Consider the following 6000-nt stretch of genomic DNA (forward strand, 5'->3'; position numbering starts at 1 on the left):
CAGGAAAACATTGCAAAATACCACATTCTGGTCAGACAGTAACATTGTTTCCTGCCCTGTTCAAATACCATCCATTAAGTCCTACTGCCTCAGTTCTTGGGATTGCTTTTGTCCAATGTTTGCCTTCTCCACTGAGGTGGATTCTGACACTTCCTGCTGGTCTGGGGGATTGGCTGAAACCACTCCAAGTCTGTAGACAGAACAGCTTAAATGCTTGCTTGCTGCTCTGGAGCTAAATCTCCATTCCCAGATGATATTCCCTGCAAAATCCCTCCCATTCACCTCCTGAAACCACTCCAAGCCTGTAGATAGAGCAGTTCAAATGCTTGCTTGCTGCTCTGGAGCTAAATGTCTATTCCCAGATGATATTCCCTGCAAGATCCCTCCCATTCACCTCCAGAAAACCAGCTGGCAGGTAAAAATCCAGCCAACTGGATTTATAATCAGCACATGGAAGCTGCAAGATAAATGCAAAAAGCCGTATCCTTCTGTTATTCTCCTAAAAGCATGGCTGAGCTCTAGAGTTCAGCTTGTCACAGGTGATGAGGTTAATTCTGCAGGCAGATCGGGTCTGTTTGCCATAAATTGGTGCTGATTTCCATACACCATTCAGAAATCCCTAGTCTGAGGAAGGCAGATCTGGAGCTCGCTGTGTTCAGAGCAGATGTACTTGCCTGGGGACCTGCGCTGTCTGATTGATGGTGTGAGCAACTATCTGCTAGAGAGCACCTATCTGAGCTACCTTCACTTCCACCACCATGTACCCTCTAGACCTGCAAGATCCAAAATCCTTCAAGCAGGTTGCAGAATTCTCCACGGGGAGCCATGCAGTCCTTGTTTTTGCAGTAAAATGAAGCATAGAACAGACTGAAGCACAGCAAGCCTCCCAGGACACGTTATGGTGACCTTGCTGTCCCTCGTGTCCAGCTGGACATCTTCAGCAGGTGGTAATCACAGAATGGCAGAATATCCTGAGTTGGAAAGGACACACAAGGATCATTTAGCTCCATGCCGTTCCCTTGGGTCCTGTTGCTGTCATCAGAGAGCAGAGCTCATCACTGCTCCACTCCATTCCCCTGAGAAGTGGCTCTAGGCTTCCATGAGAAGCTGCAGGCCGCCATGAGGAGCTGCAGGCCGCCATGAGGAGCTGCAGGCCGCCATGAGGCCTCCCCTCAGTCTCCTCCACGCTGAACAAACCAAGGGACCTCAGCCTGTTCTCAGTCTTGATGTCCAGACAAATGATGTACAGCCCGTGCCATGCTGTCTTAGTCCTGGTCACTCACTCAACTTCTTGCCAGTGATTTCAGGCTGAACTATTGGGTTGTGAATGAGAGAAGTTGAAGGAGGAGCCAAACTGTTGTCCTTGCAGCGAGAATGGATGGCTTGTCCTTTTCCACTCCCAGGCCTACATCTTCTCTCTGTGAAGCAGGCAATAAGTGGATTTTTCATAACCAAACCTGGGGGTCTGCCCTCCCCGCTCCTCTGTGCTGTGCCTACATCTGTGTCCCTGCAGGCTGAGGCAGGGGGAGCTTTCTCCTTGTAGGTTTCTGTCATATGGTGCACATCAGTATGGTATGCTGTTTACTGTCTCGTCTGTTCCAAAAATGTTACACGGGGGGAAAGCTCTTGGCCAAGGCAATGTTGAATTTTCCAGATTCTGTTCCATTGGGGTTTCATTGCTTGCAACCATTAGCATGTTTTTTTTCCTTTAAATCCAGGCCTCTGCAGCCTTAACTAGCTGACTGGGAACATAAGCTTGCTTGATATATGACAGTTTTGTTGGGGAAACACAAGCAATGGATGTGGTGACTAGAGATTATTGGCAAAAGCATCTTCTTTCTGTGGAAAATTTCAGGAGTAAGTTTCATTCTCTCTTTTTTACCTGAACCTAGATACAATCTCAAAAGTTCCCCTCCCAAAACACCCAAAAACAACCAAACAAGCAATTACAGCTCCTTCCCCCTGTCTTCACTTTAAATAAAAGCCTAAACTTTATTTGTACCCTTTATTTAAACACAGATTTTATAAATACTCCAAAGTATTCCTGATGATTCATTACATCAAAAATGTCAAAACAGACGTTTTGAATCTTGGTTGTTTTTTTTTTGTTTGTTTGTTTGGGTTTGGATGGTTTTTTTTTGTTTGTTTGTTTGTATGTGTGTGAATGTTTAACTAAAGTATTCCAGCACATTCATTTAATGGTGGTTTTGTTTAAAATAAGAGGTGGCTTTGCTGGTCTTTCTGGAGTGGCAGATCCACAGCAGGTTCTGGAGATGGCTGAGAGCAGGGATCCACAGCAGCCCCCATGGCCTCACATTTGCAGCCATGACCCAGACTAAGGCAGGCCAGCCAGGTTCCTGCCTCTGCCCAAGGCTGTCTCCCTGCTATTTGCAAGTGAGTGTAAACCAGGGAACCACCTCAATCCTGTGATATCCCCTGCCTGTAATTCACACAAGAAAACCAAGTTAATGGCAGGCTTGTGAGAAACCCTACTCAATTTGGGTCTAAAATGAGGGCTACTGGAAATGACTTACCTGGGCAGACATCCACTCTGGGTTGTGTAGTAGGCCTGCAGTTCTATCGTGTTCACTGCCTTTAATTTCAGGAGCTCAATATAAGTTCAGTGGAGCCCTATAGCTAGGTGTTCATTGGCTCTGTCTTTAACAAAATGCTCTATTGATTTTGTGTTTTTTAGGTTATGGCAATTCGCAAATCCTACTCATGCATGGGGTGCTGAATGCTGGCAGGGCAGAGTGTAATTCCTGATATTGCTGGAAGGCTGGAAGAGAAAAAAAATCCAAAGGAAGCCTGGCAGTGGAGTCAGCGTTGGTTGCTCAACCCAGCCCATTGACATCATGTAACATAATGGTATATAACGTTGTAGTCCACAGTTCAGAGAAAGGTTCCTAAAATAATCAAAGCTCCAAGAACTACTGTTAGCATGGAATGTGCTCACAGTGTTATGTTTGCTTATATTTGCTATTTAAAGTGCATACAGAGAGACACAGCTGGGCACTCTAACTCTCTTGGATGGAGGACCGAAGAGGTTCCTGTTCTGCAGAGCAAACCCTATGACTTCCTTGGAGAAGTCCTAGATCTTTTCCTGCCCACCTCTGAACTGCAGGCTCTTGGATTTCCTTTTGGGAGCAGGCCCTTCCACCAACACAAGAGCCAGAATGGAGACTCCATCAAGCCAGGGGTCTTCTCTGCATGGGAGCAGCTGCTGCAGGTTCATTGCCAGTAGAAACCCAGATGAACTCAGATGAGCTTTGACACAGAAATGAGCTATCATAGGAGGACTACAAGCCACCAAAGGTCAATCTCTGTTTGCTGTGTCCAGTGTTGTTTGTTCCTATGCCTTGCTGGCAAAGAAAAAAATCCAGCCTGTTCTTGCAGTGACCCCCAGTACTGCATTGAACTTCCTGAGCACCCTCCTAGAGCACTGCTGAGATCACCCCAGTACTGATTAGAGACACCCAATTCTCCTCAGAGCTTCCCAGTGCCCTCAGTACTGACTGGAGACCCTGAGTACGCTCCCAGTGCCCTCAGAACTGACTAGAGTCCCCCAGAACTCTCCCAGGATAGCAGTGCATGCAGTGACAGAGCACTTGTCTGAACTGAGAAAGGAATAAACCCTTCTGACACCCACCTGAAGTCAAGGAATTAGTCAGTAAGCTCCCACCTGCTGTGAAGAGCAGATTAGGAGTGTCTGCTGAGAACCCTGATTATCCTTTTTCGTGTCAAATGTGGCTGTCAGTTTTACACAGGTTTGTCATGGCAGACTCAATCAACTCTGGTGTGTGCCAACTGTGCTTGTAGCAAAGGTGCAAAAGGACATCATCATGTTTCCACTCCACAAAATGGACATATCTAGGTTTGCTTTAGGGATTAAATGCAGTGCCTGAAGTAGAAGAAGGCGACCTTTGAGGTCTTGTGTTTTTGCCCGATGTCTGAGCAGGCTGTGATTTGAGCTTGGACAGTTTTATATTAGAGGAGACCATCACTATGTTTGAGTTTAAATTACTCATTATTCATTGTGATGGAAAGAAAGCTGCAAAGCTCTCTTGTGTCTCTTGAGCCAAGACAGGAGCTGTGATCCTGCTCTTCTCTGCAGCAGGAGAGTCTTTCTACTTCAGTGGTAAGATGCTTGTTTTCTCAGTAGGATCAAATAATGCAGAGCCACAGATAACAATGCAGAGGTTGTCTTGTTTTTGTTTTTCTTTCTTTTTTTTTTTCCCCTCAGATAGGAGCATTTCTCTCAGCCGCTTTTTTCTTTCCCTACCTTTTTTCTTCTAATTCCAAATCTTTCTAAAATACATCAAACATCTTCTCGATGACACATTTCTGAGCATAATTCTTACCTTTCTCGTACAGGATTTTCTTTCAGGGTTTGTGAAGTAGTCTTTGTTAGCCTGAAATGCAGAAAAGCCAGATGGTTTGGCTGGAGTCCAGTTACCTAAGAAACATAGCACTAAGACCCTATCAGAAGCTGTTTCCTCTAAAGATCACTCTTGACCTGCTTTGTTCTAAAAACCAGCTTAGAGTCAGCATTGAGCTGTCAGTGCATACTTTCCCCCCATAATTAATCTACAAGAGTCGGCCTGAAATCAGTATCAGTGACTTTGTGGCTCCTTTTTTTCCTCCCTCAAATATTGCTCCTCCATATGACTCTTCCTTCAAAGCGGTATAGAACGATGCAAGCTATTTTTCACCAGTAGTGCTGTAGTGGAAGTTTTGATGGTATTTCTCTCTGCCTGGTCTGAAATGTGTGGTTTGTCCAAGATCTGGGATAGCTAGATATGCTCTGATACTTCCCCGGTGGCTTCAGAACTCCTATAGCTCCCATGGTTGTTCTGGCCACTGGGGACAGATGGGGAGTAAGGTGTGTGTTGCTGTGCACATATACTATGGGACAAAGAAATGCATGTGGTCATCATGATGAACCCAGAGAGGCAGTGCCCATCACTCAGACATGGGGAATGTGATTGTAAACTGCTTAGTGTCTTGCTCCAAGCTGAGTGCTCTGCTCTGCCAATTGATTTTTTGTTTTGAGATCAGAGCTGGTTTTTTTCTTCTTGATCAAGGGAGATTGCGAGCTGTCAGGCTCAGTAGGAATCTGGTCCCCTTGACTCCTGCAGTGTGATCACTGTGATTGCTGGCGGGGTTGGGTCTCTATCCGTGCCTTACCTCTAAGGTGTCCTTCTCTCTTCAGAGCTCGTACACTGTTGCTGTCTTTTTTTTTTTTGGCCTGTCTGTGATTACTCTTGCGTAATTGTTCCATTAAAATGGATATCAAAATAATTGGATGGTCCCTCAGCAGATGTAAAATTTATTGTCCACCTGTGCCTTTGCGCTGAAGTTAGGATCTTGGATTTTAAAAATCTTTTTTTCTCCTGGCAATGTGGGAGTTTCCCCTAAAGATGTGGAATGTTTACTGCATACCAAAGGCAAGACATTATGCAGGCACGAGGCTCCTAACACCTACAATTTCTAAACTGCATGTGGCCTGTTTGGATTTCCTTGTGCTCCATTCACATGGAAACACAAACACATGTGGCATTTTTGTTGCTTTTCTAGGAAATCACTGAGCGCAGCCCTGCAAAATAATACTTCCTACTGTTAGCTCAGCTGAGTGTGGGGGAAGGTGCTGCCTTTGTGTCCCAGGCTGCTGGAGCCACATGCCAAGGCTTGTGAGTCATTCACCCTGAGTGTCTGGCTTTCCAGGAAGGCAAATCCCAATTTTAGAACTTATCAGGGACTGAAGAGCACCGTGGGGAAATAATAAAGGAAAGGTCATTGAACATTATCAGAACTGGAGGTTTCCAATGGGAATCATGCCAGGAAATGCACAGTTAGTGTAGGAATGGAATGTTGTTTCTGCATAAGATATTGGAAAGGGGGAATTGATCTGAAGAAGTAGAGCACAATGTTTTCGTATTTTGTAACTTGTCCTTAGAAATAGCTGATGTGGAAAAGCAGAAATACCATATATGTTAGTAG

Source organism: Phasianus colchicus, chromosome 11 (assembly GCF_987193195.1).
Source record: "Phasianus colchicus chromosome 11, bPhaCol1.hap1.1, whole genome shotgun sequence".
NCBI lineage: Eukaryota > Metazoa > Chordata > Aves > Galliformes > Phasianidae > Phasianus > Phasianus colchicus.